Source organism: Salvelinus alpinus, chromosome 5 (assembly GCF_045679555.1).
Source record: "Salvelinus alpinus chromosome 5, SLU_Salpinus.1, whole genome shotgun sequence".
Taxonomy (NCBI): domain Eukaryota; kingdom Metazoa; phylum Chordata; class Actinopteri; order Salmoniformes; family Salmonidae; genus Salvelinus; species Salvelinus alpinus.
Genome location: NC_092090.1, coordinates 31,878,284 through 31,899,227, shown reverse-complemented (window position 1 = coordinate 31,899,227; position 20,944 = coordinate 31,878,284). Strand labels below are relative to the sequence as shown.

Genomic DNA, 20,944 nt, shown 5'->3' with positions numbered 1-20,944 from the left:
AGAGAGAGAGAGAGAGAGAGAGAGAGAGAGAGAGATTTGCTCAACAAATTCACTTGTCATCTGACAGATAGAGGCTCAGCCATATTCAGAACATTACACTTCCAGATGAGGGGAGAGAACGGATGAAGGTCAGTTTATTTCCACCTCTTCCAATTTTCTCTCTGAGACAAAGGAGTGATGAATACAGCGTGTGTCACTTCAGATGGAGCGCCGGCATCACCACTTCATAAAACCTGCATAAATATTTAATCAGTAGCTCTGGACACCGCAGGGCTCTCAGAGCCCTCCCAGATCAGATAAAACACTCAAAGCACAGAGCAGGATTTAACCCCAGACTGAACTCAGACCTGAGAGAGACACAGCTCCCTCGACATCCAGTCACAACAAAGAAGAAACCTTGAGAGTTATGAGAAAACGTTTAATCGACATCAGTTTTGCCTTTCTACTAGATTGGTTTGTGAAATAATAGTTCTCCTGTCCATCACATAGAAATGTGGTGTGGACATGAAACTATTATATCAAATCGGTTTAATGTTCAACAGTAAACATATCTCTGGGATAACAGCATTATACATATTAAACGCTCTGGCCCATTCCATGTGGAAACCATATTTCTTAAGAACAAAGCACAATAGGATCACTGTGACTGCAAAAGACACAATTAAAAGTGTTTGAGCACCACAATGGCTCATTTGCGCCCAGACTTTTTCATTACGGCTGCGATTTATGACATCACATTGTGGCGGTAATGGCTCTTTGGCTGTGAATAGGTGGCTAGCAGCTGACTAGAACATTCTGTTTGTATTGTTATAGCTGAGAGAGACTGTGTGATGTACAGTAGACTGAAGAGTACATTCTGCCATATGTGAAATGAACCAAACCCTGGTTCTGGGCTTTTTTGATGCCTTTACAAAATGGTACAGATAAAGCACATTAGAAAATATGGATATATTGGTTCATATGTAAAACAGCAATTATAAGGCTATCATTTGGCCGAGACTGTAAATGGTGACATAGATGGAAACAATTTGTCCCGAAGAACAATGAACATCGAACACAAGTCCTCAGAAGAAAAGAAAACTGCAGCTCAGCACATCTTGCTAGACATCTGCCACCGGGCATGTTTGCACCTGTGGCTTCTATAAAGATCAAAGTTAAGTATCCAATGCCAGATCATCGCTTTACAAGCCACCAATTAATGTTTCCATTAGAGGATTCTGTTCCAGTACCATCCAGTCACATTCCTGTATGTTGGGTAATCATTTTTTAATTATTTCCTGTAAGATAGTTACCCATAGTAAAAGGCTGTGAGCCCCACCCAGTCATACAGAGCTGACGTCCTTTCTTTGTCCTCGAGAACTGCATCGCAGGCAGGCTTTTGTTCCAGCCCAGCTCTAACACACTTGATTTAACTAACTGGTCTTCATCGAAGACCACAATTTGTAGATTATTTGAATCAGCTGTGTTAGTGCTGGGTGGGGAAAAACCCTGCACACACTGACAGCAGTTTAAAACCCCTGTTCTGACCTCTAGATCTGCACTGCCAGTACACGTAAGCAGTCATAAGGCTTATTCATACTGCAAATGACCTCTGAACCTTTTTCCACACCTCTCTTAACACATTTACTTGTAATACCAATGGGATCACAGCTAGCTTGTGGTAACACCGTCTCACTTCAGTAGTCAGCAAAAGCCACACACCCTTTGAGACCTTGCCTGATTTCCCCAGCAGCTCTTGAGGATAACCTGTTCCCCTCCGGCTAAGTGATGAGGCGCTCTGTAATCAGCCAGGAAGCCTGACTGGAACCTAATCGGGGGGTTTGTGTAGCACCTCTGAACTCCACTGCTTCTGTCTACTGAATGCGGTGGGAAAGGCAGTGCAGGATCCAGCTAGCTCTGGTTGAGACAGCAAAGACCATATGGTCGTTTCCAAATGCCATGAGGGAACGGGCTACTATCACTGAATACATAAACTACATGCACTGGACACAGAATACACAGAATATGGAACAGAATGTGGGCATACTTATCAACTAGATGTCCATCTTACAGTATGGCAGAACGTGTATCACAAAGTGTACTGTATGTGTACTGTATGTATAAACTAGACGAAAACAGGACCATGATTTTGGGGATTTTGACTAAATGTTGTCCATAGAAGGGTCCTTTGGAGGAAGGATTGCTGACATACATTTGTCGTTTGTATCTTAAAGCATAACTGAGAAAAAAATAATTGAAGTTGGGACATTTGTGAAATTTTGGCCTTACCCATAAGGCACCATAATGTTTCATCTGTAAGTTCTAAAATAAAAGATTTGTGTCATATGAAGCTTTACCGCTTGCTCTGTAATGAGTAGTAGTTTAATTGCAATAACAATTTTCTTACATTGATATATGAATATTGAAAAATATAAACATGAATAAAGGAGGCCTAGGTAAGGCCAACAATTCACACATATACAAATAATATATATTTTTTAATTATGCTTTAAGATACAAATGTCAAATATATGTCAACAATCCTTCCCCCAAAGGACCTTTCTATGGATACAATTTCATGAGAATGAAAAAGATCATGGTCTTGTTTTGTTCTAGTTTCGTTAGGAATCCCCCTATTGTGGACCACCTCAGTGTCAAACAACAGGTTACTCTGTACCAGAAAGCACAAAACAAACTGATAAACTAAGGCTGCTCATTTGAGCATATACCCCGTCAAGACTCCTCTTCAGTTCCTGCTGTGTCTATTGTTGTGAGTCTATGCCTTGTTTCAGACAAGTACTTTGTTGCCAAAGAAACATAATGGCCCAGTGTTGTTCAGAATAGCTCTGTCGGCTTGATGATTGTGTTTTAGATTTCGACTTGAAAGGAAACATCAGGGAAATAGATGAATTAAACTCTCCACTCATGGGGAAGAGAGAGAGAGAGAGAGAGAGAGAGAGAGAGAGAGAGAGAGAGAGAGAGAGAGAGAGAGAGAGAGAGAGCAAAAGAGAGAGAGATTGAGAGAGACAGACAGAGAGAGCAAAAGAGAGAACAGAGAGAAGTCCCTAAAAAGCAGATGAAAGAGAAAAAGAGAGAGGGAGAATGAGCCAGCAACTGTAGTGGGATGTGTGCTGATGAGGAATACATCTGAGCACTAAGAGGTCTGTGTGAACCATCGCTATGTCTAATGACACCACTGCTCTACTCCAGACTCCAATACTCCACTCCAAGACTCCAATCTCCAGCCCCCATAGAGCTTCATTATAGCATTACTCCTAAGGCAGAGAGGGTGGTTCCAACATGATCTGTTCTCTCCTCTCACTGACCCAGAAGGAGCACACTGACAGATCTCTGGATGTGGATGGCAGTGTATGTGTGGTGTGTGTGTGGTCTGCTTCAAAAGGCACTTCAGGGAACAAAGAGATAGAAGGGGGACAGATTTTTGAAGCGCACTCAATCCACTTCAGAACATCCTGCCCTGATCGCTGCATTCTATGTCGTGTCAGCCAGCCCCAGTCCCCAGTCACTTTAAAATCCATTTAATTTAATTGAACCAACCACAGGTAGTGCTCTGGCTTGAATAGTTAAGGTAGCCTATTCCTCCGCCACTTTCAGGACGCCGTCAAAAGAGTACGCCGCAACAGGCTTCTCAACACAAAGCAGCAAGGAAGAAAAGAATGTGCTTTTAGAGAAAATTACTTTTTTTTCTCCTTTTTTAGTTTTTACCAAAAGGAAATGCCTTCAAAATGTGTTTGAATGCTATAAGCAACTTATGGTCCCTTTTTTCGGGGAAATTATTTTCAAACTTAACTTGAAAAGCCTAAATGGAGATTATTTCACTCGTATCTCTCCCTCTCTTTCATTCTCCCTCTCCCTCCCTCCCTCTCTTTCATTCTCCCTCTCACTCTCCCCTCTTCTGCGCTCTCTTTTTCTCTCCCACTCTCTCTCTCAATTCATCTCTGTGATGATACTCTCAAATCTCATACAATAGATAATGAACATAATCCTAGAGTAGCACCTGGGAAAGTCTCTGATTGGAAACCACTGTGCTAATGATTGTAACATCCACTCAGCGTGTTGTGAATGCTAACACAACATCAGCTAGCCAACTGCAGGGAGGATATGTATTGAGGATGATCAACAGATAATAGTGTAATGATGTTATTGTTATAATGACTGGTACAATAGTCAATAAACGTATGAGATCATACTGAGTGAGTGGATTACTGACAATCTAGAATAGTACCGGAGACTGTCGATTGTGGCAGTGCTCTTTTCTAATACATGTAAATAGACTATCTGGGAAAGCTGCATTGGCATTGTAAAATAAAGTGTTTTTGTCTCCAGCTTAGATTTGTCTCTGTTCCTCTCATTGTCAGACTGAGAGGGAACAGCCTGACAAACCAAATTAAATGTATTTATAAAGCTCTTCTTACATCAGCTGATATCTCAAAGTGCTGTACAGAAACCCAGCCTAAAATCCCAAACAGCAAGCAATGCAGGTGTAGAAGCACGGTGGCTAGGAAAAACTCCCTAGGAAGGCCAGAACCTAGGCAGAAATCTAGAGAGGAACCAGGCTATGAGGGGTTGCCAGTCCTCTTCTAGCTGTGCCGGGTGGAGATTATAACAGAACATGGCCAAGATGTTCAAATGTTCATAGATGACCAACAGGGTCAAATAATAATAATAATCACAGTGGTTGTCGAGGGTGCAAATAATCTCATTTAATTTCAGCACAAAATAACAAGATGGTCTCTTTTTAAAAGCCCTCCATCTCTTTTTAGGAAAGATTCCAAATGAATATGATGCATTAGCTCAGGTTGCTGCTTGTAGAATTTAATTTAATGAAGTTGACAAAGGTTGTAAATGTAATCACACTGAACAAGGTGATGTTAGAGATATATAAACTCAGCAAAAAAAGAAACATCCTCTCACTGTCAACTGCGTTTATTTTCAGCAAACTTAACATGTGTACATATTTGTATCACCATAACAAGATTCAAAAACTGAAACATAAACTGAACAAGTTCCACAGACATGTGACTAAAATATATGGAATAGTGTGTCCCTGAAACAAGGGGGGGGATCAAAATCAAAAGTAACAGTCAGTATCTAGTGTGGCCACCAGCTACATTAAGTACTGCAGAGCATCTCCTCCTCATGGACTGCACAAGATGTGATGTTCTTGCTGTGAGATGTTACCCCACTCTTCCACCAAGGCACCTGGAAGTTCCCGGATATTTCTGGAATGGCCCTAGCCCTCACCCTCCGATCCAACAGGTCCCAGACGTGCTCAAAGGGATTGAGATCCGGGCTCTTCGCTGGCCATGGCAGAACACTGTCATTCCTCTTGCAGGAAATCATGCACAGAACGAGCAGTATGGCTGGGGGCATTGTCATGCTGGAGGGTCATGTCAGGATGAGCCTGCAGTAAGGGTACCACATGAGGGATGAGGATGTCTTCCCTGTAACACACAGCGTTGAGATTGCCTGCAATGACAACAAGCTCAGTCCGATGATGCTGTGACACACCGCCCCAGACCATGACGGACCCTCCACCTCCAAATCGATCCTGCTCCAGAGTACAGGCCTCGGTGTAACGCTCATTCCTTAGACGATAAACGCGAATACAACCATCACACCTGGTGAGACAAAACCGCAACTTGTCAGTGAAGAGCACTTTTTGCCAGTCCTGTTCTGGTCCAGCAACGGTGGGTTTGTGCCCATAGGCGACGTTGTTGCTGGTGATGTCTGGCGAGGACCTGCCTTACAACAGGCCTACAAGCCCTCAGTCCAGTCTCTCTCAGTCTACTGCGGACAGTCTGAGCACTGATGGAGGGATTGTGCGTTCCTGGTGTAACTTGGGCAGTTGTTGCCATCCTGTACCTGTCCCGCAGGTGTGATGTTCGGATATAACGGTCCTGTGCAGGTGTTGTTACATGTGGTCTGCCACTGCGAGGACGATCAGCTGTCCATCCTGTCTCCTTGTAGTGCTGTCTAGGTGTCTCACAGTACGGACATTGCAATTTATTTCCCTGGCCACATCTGCAGTCCTCATGCCTCCTTACAGCATGCCTAAGGCACGTTTGCGCAGATGAGCAGGGACCCTGGGCAACTGTTTGTGTAAGTGTGTGTTCTGCATGCTCGCAGATGTGTGCTTTTTCCTCAACTTTATATAATTGCCTTTGTGTCTGACCTTCCTTCTCTAGGTCTTCTCTGCACACTGTGGCCTCGCTCATTACCATAAAAACCTTGGGAGGGAATTTATAGCATCTCTCCCTCTAGGAGAGGCCAAGCTGATCTGCTGCACAGAGGGCTTACAGGCCACATCTAACCAGTAGGTTTTAATAGAAACAAACACCAGAGTTCAATATACAGTACAGACAGGTACATCTGTGAAAGTTAAGGATAATTTCACAGACCTCTGTAAAGGAATAACGCTACTAAAACTACTTGCACTGCACTTATGTGGGATTGATACACAATGATTGGTGGAAGGTATACAAGGATCAACCATAAAACATGCATTATTGTAGACCCTTTCTGACAAGCATACATACCACTAATCCACACGGTCGACACAAAATGCATCTAAAAGATGACATTGTAAATCACACAATTGTGCTAGATATTTCCTTACCTGTTGTCACGTTCGTCGAAAGGGAAATGACCGGACCAAGGTGCAACGTGGTGAGCGTATATATTTCTTTATTAAGAATGTCGCCAACAAAACAAGAAACACCAAAAACTAACGTAAAGCTTACTAGGGCTATACAGGCCACAAACAAAGACAACTACCCACAACTAAGGTGGCAAAACAGGCTGCCTAAGTATGATTCCCAATCCGAGACAACGATAGACAGCTGCCTCTGATTGGGAACCACACTCGGCCAAACACACAGAAATACAAAACATAGAATGCCCACCCCACATCACACCCTGACCTAACCAAATAGAGAAATAAAACGGCTCTCTAAGGTCAGGGCGTGACAGTACCCCCCCCCCCCCAAAGGTGCGGACTCCCGGCTGCAAACCTGAACCTATAGGGGAGGGTCCGGGTGGGCCGTCTACTTCGGTGGTGGCTCTGGTGCATGACGCAGACCACGCTCCACCTCTGGCTCACCCCACTTTGGTGGCGCCTCTGGTGCGGGGACCCTCGTCGCCGACCCAGGACTGGGGACCTTCTCAGTAGGCCCCGGACTGTAGGCCCCGGACTGGGGACCCTCGCTGTAGGCCCTGGACTGGGGACCCTCGCTGCAGGCTCCGGACTGGGGATCGTCGCTGGAGGTTCCGGAGTGTGGCCCGTCGTTGGAGGTTGCGGACTGTGGCCCGTAGTTGGAGGTTCCGGAGTGTGGCACGTCGATGGAGGTTCCGGACTGTGGCCCGTCGTTGGAGGTTCCGGACTGTGAACATTGCCGGAAGCTCTGGACTGGGAACTGTCGCCGGAAGCTCTGGACTGGGAACTGTCGCTAGAAGCTCTGGACTGGGAACTGTCGCCGGAAGCTCTGGACTGGGAACTGTCGCCGGAAGCGCTGGACTGGGAACTGTCGCCGGAAGCGCTGGACTGGGAACTGTCGCCAGAAGCGCTGGACTGGGAACGGTCACCGGAAGCTCTGGACTGGGAACTGTCGCCGGAAGCTCTGGTGTGTGTAGGCGCACTGGAGGCTTGATGCGTGGGACCGGCACCGGTGGCACCGGGCTGATGACACGCACGTCAGGGCGAGTGCGGAGAGGAGGCACAGGACGTACTGGTCTGTGGAGGCTTACAGGAAGCCTGGTGAGTGAAGCTGCCACAGGGCTCACCAGGCTGGGGAGACCTACTGGAGGCCTGGTACGTGGAATCGGAACAGGTCTCACCGGACGGGGGAGATGAACTGGAAGCCTGGTGCGTGGAGCAGGAACCGGATACACTGGACCGTGGAGGCGCACTGGAGGTCTCAAGCGTAGAGCTGGCACAACCCATCCTGGCTGGATGGTTACTTTCGCCTGGCAAATGCGGGGCGCTAGCACAGGACGCACTGGGCTGTGGAGGCGCATCGGAGACACAGTGCGCAGAGCCGGCGCAGGATATCCTGGGCCGTAGAGACGCACTGGAGGCCAGATGCGCTGAGCCGGCCAGATGCGCTGAGCCGGCACCATCCATCCTGGCTGGATGCCCACTCTAGCCCGGCCGATGCGGGGAGCTGGAATATAGCGCACCGGGCTATGAGTGCGCACTGGAGACACCGTGTGCATCACTGCAAAACACGGTGCCTGACCAGTCACATGCTCCCCACGGTAAGCACGGGGAGTTGGCTCAGGTCTCCAACCTGACTCAGCCAATCTCCTCGTGTGCCCGCCCCCTCAAAAAATGTGGGGGGCTGCCTCTCGTGCCTGCTCCGCTGTGCCAACTCCTCGTACTGTCGCCGCTCTGCTTTCGCCGCCTCTATCTCCTCCTTAGGACGGCGATATTCTCCAGCCTGCGCCCAGGGTACCTTGCCTTCCACTATCTCCTCCCATGTCCACTCTTCCAGAAAACGCTGCTTGGTCTTTTTGTGGTGGGATCTTCTGTAACGTTCGTCTGAAGAGCGTACATATTTCTTTATTAAGAATGTCGCCAACAAAACAAGAAACACCAAAAACGAACGTGAAGCTTACTAGGGCTATACAGGCCACTAACAAAGACAACTACCCACAACTAAGGTGGCAAAACAGGCTGCCTAAGTATGATTCCCAATCCGAGACAACGATAGACAGCTGCCTCTGATTGGGAACCACACTCGGCCAAACACACAGAAATACAAAACATAGAATGCCCACCCCACATCACACCCTGACCTAACCAAATAGAGAAATAAAACGGCTCTCTAAGGTCAGGGCGTGACAGTACACCCCCCCAAAGGTGCGGACTCCCAGCCGCAAACCTGAACCTATAGGGGAGGGTCCGGGTGGGCCGTCTACTTCGGTGGTGGCTCTGGTGCATGACGCAGACCCCGCTCCACCTCTGGCTCACCCCACTTTGGTGGCGCCTCTGCTGTGGGGACCCTTGTCGCCGACCCAGGACTGGGGACCTTCTCAGTAGGCCAGAAATACAAAACATAGAATGCCCACCCCACATCACACCCTGACCTAACCAAATAGAGAAATAAAACGGCTCTCTAAGGTCAAGGCGTGACACCTGTGTCATACTAGGGAACCATCACATTGAACATACACTCTCTCAAGCCATCAGATTGCAATAATGGCTTCCGGAAGGACACAGATGAAAAAATAAATGTTGGTGGTTTTACCCTAAGAGTGTCTTCAGAGGTGCGCTGTCTTTATCCCCATCTCTAGATCATCAAATGGACCATGCCTCGACAGAACACATTAGTTGTCTGCCTGATAGAGTGCCACTTCATCCAGACTATTTTAATATGGTAATTACCATAGCTATAAACCAGCGGGCTAGGTAGAATTTACATGGCAATGCCTCCCACCTGTCAAGTTCTAGTGGTAGCCAAACAGGTAAAACTTGATAACTTGATATAGTTGCACGGGCTCTCTAATAAACCTCAGGCACAGCAGATAATTTTCTATTCTTCCATCACTAAGATAAATAACACTTAGTGAAAGGCTGTGTGCTTTAAAAGGTTAATACTTTCACAGTGGTCTCGTCTCATCCCCTGTCCCTATGGAGAGAGGAAATTTAATATGTGGCCTTTTAATTGGCCGGTCTGGAGTCTGTCTATCTGATCACGGTCAGCGCAAGCAGTAGCCCCGTCTGCCTCATTCTCTGGCCCACTGCTTTTAATCCATTATGAAACGTTTGATAAAGAGGCCTCACTAGAGTCACACTGTAATTGCCTTGCATACAGGGGGGAAAACATATTCTATTTCATTTTTAGTCCAGGCAGTAAATATAGCAGTGGTAACTGGCTTTGACTGCTCTGTAAATGTGCCTAAAGTATAAAAGTTGATGCTGGTGGAGCCGATGGCAGTCCCTTTACTGTGCTGTACTGTCACTTTGGGTTCAAGAGATCTTTCCTAGGTGATACACACAATCTGCTTGGCAGGGAAGCAGAGAGGTCCTGGAGAAGAGAGAGAAGGAGAGAGAGAGATGACTCCTGGCATATTCACTCCTTCACCTCTTCACAGAGACTTGTAGCACTTTTATTTTTTTTTTATTTTTTATTTTAGCTTTATTTAAACAGGTTTTTCTCATTTAGATAACATGTCTTTTCAAAGAGAGACCTGGTCCAATAGCAGCAGGGGGAACAACATTTCAGACAAAACAACTTACATACACTAACACATCATTAAACAAAACTATAAACACAAATACAACAACAACAATGACATGTTACGTTAAAAACTGTTTTGACTAAAAACAGCTCTCCTAAAAACAATTACACTCGTATTTTATATATACATCAAGTGTAAATATAACATTTACGATAGCAAATTTCAATTTACAAAAAAAAAAAAATATCTCGTCTTTTGAGCTTCTAGTCATGAGATCTATGCAGCCTACTCAATCACTTTTTATAGCTACTGTTTACAGGCCTCCTGGGCCATATACAGCGTTCCTCACTGAGTTCCCTGAATTCCTATCGGACCTTGTAGTCTTAGCAGATAATATTCACATTTTTGGTGATTTTAATATTCACATGGAAAAGTCCACAGACCCAGTCCAAAAGGCTTTCGGAGCCATCATCGACTCAGTGGGTTTTGTCCAACATGTCTCTGGACCTACTCACTGTCACAGTCATACTCTGGACCTAGTTTTGTCCCATGGAATAAATGTTGTAGATCTTAATGTTTTTCCTCATAATCCTGGACTATCGGACCACCATTTTATTACGTTTGCAATCGCAACAAATAATCTGCTCAGACCCCAACCAAGGAGCATCAAAAGTCGTGCTATAAATTCTCAGACAACACAAAGATTCCTTGATGCCCTTAAAAATCAGTTAACCACCTAACTGAGGAACTCAATTTAACCTTGCGCAATACCCTAGATGCAGTTGCACCCCTAAAAACTAAAAACATTTGTCATAAGAAACTAGCTCCCTGGTATACAGAAAATACCCGAGCTCTGAAGCAAGCTTCCAGAAAATTGGAACGGAAATGGCTCCACACCAAACTGGAAGTCTTCCAACTAGCTTGGAAAGACAGTACCGTGCAGTATCGAAGAGCCCTCACTGCTGCTCGATCATCCTATTTTTCCAACTTAATTGAGGAAAATAGAACAATCCGAAATACTGTCGCAAAGCTAACTAAAAAGCAGTATTCCCCAAGATAGGATGGCTTTCACTTCAGCAGTAATAAATTCATGAACTTCTTTGAGGAAAAGCTCATGATCATTAGAAAGCAAATTACGGACTCCTATTTAAATCTGCGTATTCCTCCAAAGCTCAGCTGTCCTGAGTCTGCACAACTCTGCCACGACCTAGGATCAAGAGAGACACTTAAGTGTTTTAGTACTATATCTCTTGACACAATGATGAAAATAATCATGGCCTCTAAACCTTCAAGCTGCATACTGGACCCTATTCTAACTAAACTACTGAAAGAGCTGCTTCCTGTGCTCGGCCCTCCTATGTTGAACATAATAAACGGCTCTCTATCCACCGGATGTGTACCAAACTCACTAAAAGTGGCAGTAATAAAGCCTCTCTTGAAGAAGCCAAACCTTGACCCAGAAAATATAAAAAACTATCGGCCAATATCGAATCTTCCATTCCTACCTGGCATGATGACTCCTTGCTGTCCCCAGTCCACCTGGCCGTGCTGCTGCTCCAGTTTCAACTGTTCTGCCCGCGGCTATGGAACCCTGACCTGTTCACCGGACGTGCTACCTGTCCCAGACCTGCTGTTTTCAACTCTCTAGAGACTGCAGGAGCGGTATAGATACTCTTAATGATCGGCTATGAAAAGCCAACTGACATTTACTCCTGAGGTGCTGACTTGCTGCACCCTCGACAACTACTGTGATTATTATCATTTGACCATGGTGGTAATTTATGAACATTTGAACATCTTGGCCATGTTCTGTTATAATCTCCAACCGGCACAGCCAGAAGAGGACTGGCCACCCCTCATAGCCCGGTTCCTCTCTAGGTTTCTGCCTAGGTTCTGGCCTTTCTAGGAAGTTTTTCCTAGCCACCGTGCTTCTACACCTGCATTGCTTGCTGTTTGGGGTTTTAGGCTGGGTTTCTGTACAGCACTTTGAGATATCAGCTGATGTAAGAAGGGCTATATAAATACATTTGATTTGATTTGATTTAAACTCCACCAACGAAACTAGATCACCAAATTTTTAAATGTTCAGGAGAGAATTCCTGGACCACGGAGCTAAGTAAATAAAACTATTTCTACCATGACCTGTTCTAATTTTTGGTACTGTTAGAAGCAAATGAGAATGGGACCGTCATTTAAATGTATTTACCGACCTGACTAAAAAAAGAACAGAGATAAAATGGCATTTTACCCAGTATAGCCTTATAAATCAGTGTATACCAGTGTTTAAGCCTACGTAAGGTCAATGACGACCAGCCAACAGTGCTGTAGAGATCACAATGATGTGTTAGATATTTTTGATTTTTAATGAACCTGAGGGCTGCATGATACACTGAATCAAGTGCTCTCAGGGTAGTGGCTGAGGCCTGCATATATATAACATCACTAAAATCTAAAACCACCAGTAATGTACATCGTACCAGCTCCTTCCTGGCCTCCAGAGAAAAACAAGCCTTATGACGGTAATAAAAACCTTTTCTCAGCTTGAGCTTCCTTATCAAGTTCTCTACATGCACAGTGAAGCTCAGCTTATCATCAACCAACACACCCAAATATTTGTACACTTTAACTTGCTCTATAGTATGTCCAGCCAATGTAGCAATGACATGATTAGTAACATGCCTGGCATTTGAAAATACCATTTGAAGAGGAGTGAGAGGAAGAAGAGGAGGAGAGGAGGAGGCGGTAAAAGGTAAGCCATAACTCTTTGAGTTGGAGCATGGGGGACCTGCTCCCTCCTGGCTTTAGGAGACAGCTTGGCTCCCACGCAGCCCACACTTAATGCCATTTAGTCTTCAATAATGATGTGGAGGGAGGGTTCAAAAGCTCTCCTCCCTTGGCAGAGCAATCAGGAAAAAACGACAGATCCAGAGACTCAAGGTTTAAGATACCCTGTAGAATACGAACAGGGATCAGAAGGAGAGAGAGATTGAGATGTAGGGGAAGAAGAGAGACAGAAGAAAGAAAGATAACAAGTTAACCCAAAATTGTGAGAGAGAAAGTGGGAATGACCAAGAGCAATGTCAAGAGAGGGGAAAAAAATAAACCCTTGTCAGTAATGACTACAGTGTACTTAATCTTCCAAAATGACAAACGTAGTGAGCAGTGGAATTTGAGACCATAACACAGTGCTGCGATGGCACTTAAAAAGAACAATAAACCAGCATCCAGCCTCTTTCCTACCACTGGGGACCAGCAGATAGGCTACTGCATTTATCTTCACAAACGTGTGCTAAGTACAACGCAGAGAGAAACACCAAAATGCTTCTTGGCAGTGAGCAGGAAATAGTGTTTTCTAAGGCTTCTACATCAGACATGCAGTGATTTGGAGCCAAAACACTTCAACTGAGAAGTGAGTGTGTGTTAAGCAGTCAACTCGTTTCAGATACATTAACTGCAGATCACACACACACACACACACATTCACAGACTAATTAACGTTTTGTAATTTACGAGCTTTGTGATTTACGTCAGTAAATGCATTCTCAATACCACACTGTCTCGCCCCAAAAAAATGACGTGATGATATGATTCGATTATTAACGTAGCTAAAACGAGCTTTGGCTCAAAGCAGCCTCATACATGTTTTCAGTAAGACATTGTCATACAGAGTTGAAATATCTAGCCAATACATTTTGAATTGAATAATAATGCTTGTGAACTTCAGAGCTGTAACGATTTCACACTTTGGCTTTCGTTAAAGGCAAATACAAATGCATACTAGTAGTAGTCATCGCTCCTGCTCGAGAATCTACACATTCTGGGGGATGCGAAGCAACATCATCATATCATTGGCTATTGCTGATCACCGTTCTCAAACTACAAGAGCATTGCAGATTTTGTGAGGATAAAATCAAATATCACACTGGGCACAGACGTAAATGACTTTACGTTGGTGCCTTTTTGCAAATCCAATTAGTTTCCACGTTGATTCACCGTCATCACATAGATTTTTGTGGGGGTGAAATTATGTGAAAACAAGGTTGATTCAACCACTTTTTGCCCAGTGGGATGTTTGAAACGATTGGGATGGCTGAAAGACGTGTTTGGTAGCCCTCAGATTGTGTCTCTGACCAGCGCATATTAAATGAACGTTGTGATAGGCTCGAATAGGCAACGACATGGGGATTTTATGTACAATCTCAAAAACCTGTCTGGGACAGATAAATCGGCGCCAAAATTGTGTAGTGTACGCCCGGCTTAACATACACACATAATCACTAAGGGTCCTTGACAGACTGGTGAGGGGGTAAAACTCCAATAGTGTTTGGCTACACTTTGTGGCAATCTGACAGACGGAAAATGAGATAATGAGAGAGAGAGAATGAGAGAGAGAGGGCGAGAGAGAGAGAATGAGAGAAAGAGCGAGCGAGAGAGAATGAGAGAGAGTGAGAGAGTGAGAGCGAGCGAGCGAGCGAGAGAGATAGACAGCGAGAGAAAGAAAGAGAGTGAGACGGACATACTGATGGACGGACAGACAGACAGACAGATGGAAGAGCAGACAGACGGACGGCCAGACAGACAAAGGACACCTGTAGAGGATCAATTTGTTCAAATAATATAATATGATTACCAATGACTGAGGCCCCATTGTAATGTAGTACACCGGCTCTACAACTCAATATCGTGAGAGTGGTTCACTGGATGACGTGATTGACTGGGGTTAAGGCAATGTTTACAGAAAACTAATGCCCTATTCACTTTAGCAGGGCCTCATACACTGCATGGCTTCAACATCACCACTGTCATCAAATGTTGTAGAATACCACCATTTAATCCAGAAGCCCAGATAGGCTACAGTACAAACTCTCTCTTCCTGTTCATATCACACAGCATTAGACCTACGCTGGGCTGAGCTGGGTTTTCAAATCAACCCTCAGTCAGCTTTGGATATGGACGTGCTGCTGCTGCCAGAGCTGTCAAATCCGTTGTTTGTTTTTGGAATACAGATTCCCTCGGAACCTGACGGGGAGAACATGTTAACTGTGCTTGTTATTTGTTATTCCCTGACTCATCCATTGCTACTCATTGGACGCTATGATCACTCGGCTACACATGTCTCTCCCTAATGTCAATATGCCTTGTCTATTGCTGTTTTGGTTAGTGATTATTGTCTTATTTCACTGTAGAGCCCCCAGCCCTGCCCAATATGCTTTAGATAGGCCTTCTGTTCCACCTCCCACACATGCGGTGACCTCACTTGGCTTAACTGGTCCCTCAAGAGACAAAAACTCTCTCATTGTCACTCAATGCCTAGGTGTATCTCCAATGTACTCACATCCTACCATGCCCTTGTCTGTAGATTATGCCTTGAATCTATTTTTCCACGCCCAGAAATCTGCTCCTTTTACTCTCTTTTCCAAAGGCACTAGACAACCAGTTCTTATAGCCTTTAGCAGTACCCTTATCCTACTCCTCCTCTGTTCCTCTGGTGATGTAGAGGTTAACCCAGGCCCTGCAGTCCCCAGCACCACTCCCATTCCCCAGGCGCTCTCATTTGTTGACTTCTGTAACCATAAAATACTTGGTTTCATGCATGTTATCATTAGAAGCATCCTCCCTAAGTTTGTTTTATTCACTGCTTTAGCACACTCCGCCAACCCTGATGTCCTATCCGTGACTGAATCTTGGCTTAGGAAGGCCACCAAAAATCTTGAAATGTATATCCCCAAATAAAACATTTTCCAACAAGATAGAACTGCCAAAGGGAGCGGAGTTGCAATCTACTGCAGAGATAGCCTGCAGAGTTCTGTCATACAATCCTGGTCTGTGCCCAAAAAATTGGAGCTTCTACTTTTAAAAATCCACCTTTCCAGAAACAAGTCTCTCACCGTTGCCGCTTGTTATAGACCCCCCTCAGCCTCCAGCCGTGCCCTGGACACCAAATGTGAATTGATTGCCCCCCATCTATCTTCAGAGTTCGTACTGTTAGGTGACCTAAACTGGGATATGCTACAATCTAAGGTGGATGCCCTCAATCTTACACAAATTATCAAAGAACCTACCAGGTACAACCCCAAATCCGCATACATGGGCACCCTCATAGATATCATCCTGATCAACTTGCCCTCAAAATACACCTCTGCTGTTTTCAACCAGGATCTCAGCGATCACTGCCTCATTGCCTGCGTCCGTAATGGGTCCACTGTCAAACGACCACCCCTCATCACTGTCAAACGCTCCCTAAAACACTTCAGCGAGCAGGCCTTTCTAATCGACCTGGCCCGGGAATCCTGGAAGGATATTGACCTCATCCCGTCAGTAGACGATGTCTGATTGCTCTTTAAAAGTGCTTTCCTTACCATCTTAAATAAGCATGTCACACTCAAAAAAAATTGAACTAAGAACAGATATAGCCCTTGGTTCCCCCCAGACTTGACAGCCCTTTGACCAGCACAAAAACATTATCTGGTATTCTGCATTTGCCTGGAATAGCCCCCGCAATATGCAACTTTTCAGGGAAGTCAGGAAACAATATACACAGTCAGTTAGGAAAGCAGAAGCTAGCTTTTTCAAACAGAAATGTGCATCCTGTAGCACTAATTTCAAAAAGTCTGGGACACTGTAAAGTCCATGGAGAATAAGAGCACCTCCTCCCAGCTGCCCACTGCACTGAGGATAGGAAACACTGTCACCACCGATAAATCTACGATAATCGAAAATTTCAATAAGCATTTTACTACGGCTGGCCATGCTTTCCACATGGCTACCCCTACCCCGGACAACAGCTCTGCACCCCCTGCGGTAACTTGCCAAAGCCCCTCCTTCACCAAAGATTGGAAAGCTGCCGCGGTCATCCCCTCTTCAAAGGGGGAGACACTCTAGACCCAAACTGTTACACACCTTTATCCATCCTGCCCGGCCTTTCTAAAATCTTCAAAAGCTAAGTTAACAAACAAATCACCGACCATTTCGAATCCCACCATACCTTCTACACTATGCAATCTGGTTTCCGAGCTGGTCATTGGTGTGCCTCAGCCACGCTCAAGGTCCTAAACGATATCATAACCGCCATTAATAAAAGACAGTACTGTGCAGCCGTCTTCATCGACCTGGCCAAGGCTTTCGACTCTGTCAATCACTGCATTCTTATCGGCAGACTCAATAGCCTTGGTTTCTCAAATGACTCCCTCGTTTGGTTCACCAACTACTTCTCAGATAAAGTTCAGTGTGTCAAATCGGAGGGCCTGATGTCCGGACCTCTGGCAGTCTCTATGGGGGTGCCACAGGGTTAAATTCTCGGGCCGACTCTTTTCTCTGTATATATCAATGATGTCGCTCTTGCTGCTGGTAATTCTCTGATCCACCTCTACGCAGACGACACCATTCTGTATACATCTGGCCCTTCTTTTGACAATGTTAACAAACTACAAACAAGCTTCATTGCCATACAACACTCCGTCTGTGGCCTCCAACTACTTTTAAATGCTAGTAAAACAAAATGCATGCTCTTCAACCGATCGCTGAGTGCACCCACCCACCCAACTAGCATCACTACTCTGGACGGTTCTGACTTAGAATATGTGGACAACTACAAATACCTAGGTGTCTGGTTAGACTGTAAACTCTCTTTCCAGACTCACATTAAGCATCTCCAATCCAAAAATTAAATCTAGAATCGGCTTCCTATTTTGCAACAAAGCCTCCTTCACTCATGCTGCCAAAAATACCCTCTTAAAACTGACTATTCTACCGATCCTCGACTTCGGCGATGTCATTTACAAAATAGCCTCCAACACTCTACTCAGCAAACTGGATGGAGTCTATCACATTGCCATCCGTTTTGTCACCAAAGCCCCATATACTACCCACCACTGTGACTTGTATGCTCTCGTTGGCTAGCCCTCGCTACATATTCATCGCCAAACCCACTGGCTCCAGGTCATTGATAAGTCCTTGCTAGGTAAAGCCCCGCCTTATCTCAGCTCACTGGTCACCACAGCAACACCCACCCATAGCACGCGCTCCAGCAGGTATATTTTACTGGTCATCCCAAAAGCCAGCACTTCCTTTGGCTGCCTTTCCTTCCAGTTCTCTGCTGCCAATGACTGGAACGAATTGCAAAAATCACTGAAGCTGGAGACTTATATCTCCCTCTCTATCTTTAAGCATAATATGTCTGAGCAGCTTACCAATCACTGTACCTGTACACAGCCAATCTGTAAATAGCACACCCAACTACCTCGTCCCCATATTGTTATTTATCATATTGCTCTTTTGCACCCCAGTATCTCTACTTGCACATCATCATCTGCACATCTATCACTCCAGTGTTAATCCTAAATTGTAATTATTTGCATTAACTCCCTACTCTTCTACATTTGCACACACTGTACATAGATCTTTCTATTGTTTTATTGACTGTACATTTGTTTATGTGTAACTCTTTTGTTGTTTTTGTCGCACTGCTTTGCTTTATCTTGCCAGGTCGCAGTTGTAAATGAGTACTTGTTCTCAACTAGCTCCTGGTCAGTAATTGGGGAGTCCAATGGATTTTGATTGTCCTTTATAGCTTTTTCTCTTTTTCTCTCATGAATTTGGCGTTGTTCTGCGTTTTTGTCAATTTGAACGGTGTTGTAAAGTGTTTCAAAATGAGTTGTCCATATGTCACCATCTTGAATCGCTATTTTCTTTTGTTTCGATTTATTTATTTATTTTCAATTTTGCCAGAAGTTGTTTGTGTTTATGGACTCCTCAATTAGTGGCAGCTGCTTGATGTTGTACTGTGCTTTTTTGGTTTTGTGTGTACGTTTATAGAGTTTTAAAGTCTCACAGTAATGAAGGCATAATTCACCATTATTTGGGTCTCTGTGCTTTTGGTTGGATAGTGGTCTAAGTTTTTTCCTTATAATTTTACAATCTGCATCAAACCAGTTGTCATCTGTGGTGTTTTTTGTTTTGTTTTTCATCCATTTCAATTGTGCTTCTTTTGCCATTTCCTGAATATATAGTTGACCTTTTTTTACTGCTTGATTGATGCCTTCTTTACTGTGAGTGAATGTGGTATCCAGAAAGTTATCTAAGAGTGTTTGGATATTTTGGTTACAGGTTGCTTTCTGGTATTCTTCCGTGCTGTTTTGGGCCCATCTGTATGACTTTCTGATGTTCTACAGCTTACTGGGCTGTGAATGTGTAGTTGTTTCCATGTCTGTTCTTTTGAGGAACAACGTAATTTGGCTGTGATCAGACAGAGGTGTTAGTGGTTTAGTGAATTGGCTGATAGAGAAAGGGTCAATGTCTGTAATCCTATAGTCTACTGTACTGTGGCCAAGAGGTGAGCAGTAGGTGAATCTCCCCAAAGAGCCCCCTCGTAACCTACCATTGACAAAGTACAGACCCAGGCTTCTACAGAGCTGCAACAGATCCCTTCCGTTTTTGTTGACGGTGCTGTCACTGTTGTTTCTATGGGGGAGATGAAGACAGTTAGAAACAGTATGGCCTGTAATAAAGCTGTCCCCTCGTGTGCTCGTTAGATCAGGTAGTGTTCCTGTGCGCGCATTTGTGTCCCCACAGATGAGCACATTTCCCTGGGCCTGGAAATGGCACGTGTCTTCCTCAAGGGTGGGGAAGATCTCCTCTGAATAATATGGGGATTCTGTGAGAGGGATATATATTGCGCAAAGCAACACATCTTTTGCAACACATTTTGAGGGGATCAATTCGATTTTGTAGTTCGGATTTGTACCAAATGATCAGTCCTCCAGAGTCTCTGCCTCTATTGACAGAGCTGTGTTTCTGTGATGGCACAATTACCTCTCTGTAGCCTGTGGGGCAGTGAGTGACAATGTCAGCCGGACGCATGCATGCACACACACACACAGACGCATGCACACACACACACACACACACACACACACACACACACACACACACACACACACACACACACACACACACACACACACACACACACACACACACACACACACACACACACACACCTATTGTACTAAAAGTTTACTTGTTCAATGAATAGGAATATTTATATATATATATATATATATATATATATATATATATATATATATATTCCTATTCATGTGTGTATGTGTGTGTGTGTGTGTGTGTGTGCATGCATGCGTCCGTATGTGTTTAGTGCAGTTTAGTGCAGATGTATTGGAGGAGCTGTTTAATCTCACTTAATCCTACAGGGTTCTCTTGTCCTCTGACGACCTTTGCGTAGCTGCGCTGGTCCTGCTGTTGGGCCCTGTGGGGTGGAGGGGGGCCAAGTCTGGGCCGTGGGGCTTCCTCTCTGGTCTGGTAGAGGTGGTGGTCTGGTGTGAGGTAGTAGGCTGGGCCCGGTCCAGTCTGGAGCCGATGGAAGTGGTGATGCTCTGGTGGTGGGTGGGGCCTGTGGGGTGCGCTGGTTCTGGTGGGGCGTTGAGGGGGCCTGGGGCTCCTTGGTGGTGCAGTGGTCTGGTAGGGGTCTCTGGGTGGTCCTCTGTCCAGTGCAGCATGGGGAATTTGTCTACCAAGTGCCACGTCCTTTAGAGACTTGGCAAACATCCCTACTGTTTGCCTCCTAAGGTGGGAGTGTTCATGCAGATGCTCTGGGGTGATTGTTGGGTGGTGAGCAACGTGCACGTTCGGGATTAGGCCACACCCTCTGGTGATATCAGCGTTGACTTTCTGAATGGTACAGGGATGAAAGTCTTTGCGGGGCAGCAGAGTGGAGATGGTGATGTGGGAGTTGGGGAACGACTCA

General features: G+C 45.1%; 1 protein-coding gene across 4 annotated transcripts in view; it reads right to left on the bottom strand.

Moving 5' to 3' along the window:
• Positions 1–20,944, bottom strand: part of LOC139575924 (spondin-1-like) — a 148,377-nt gene that overhangs the window by 26,765 nt on the left and 100,668 nt on the right. The window lies entirely within an intron of this gene.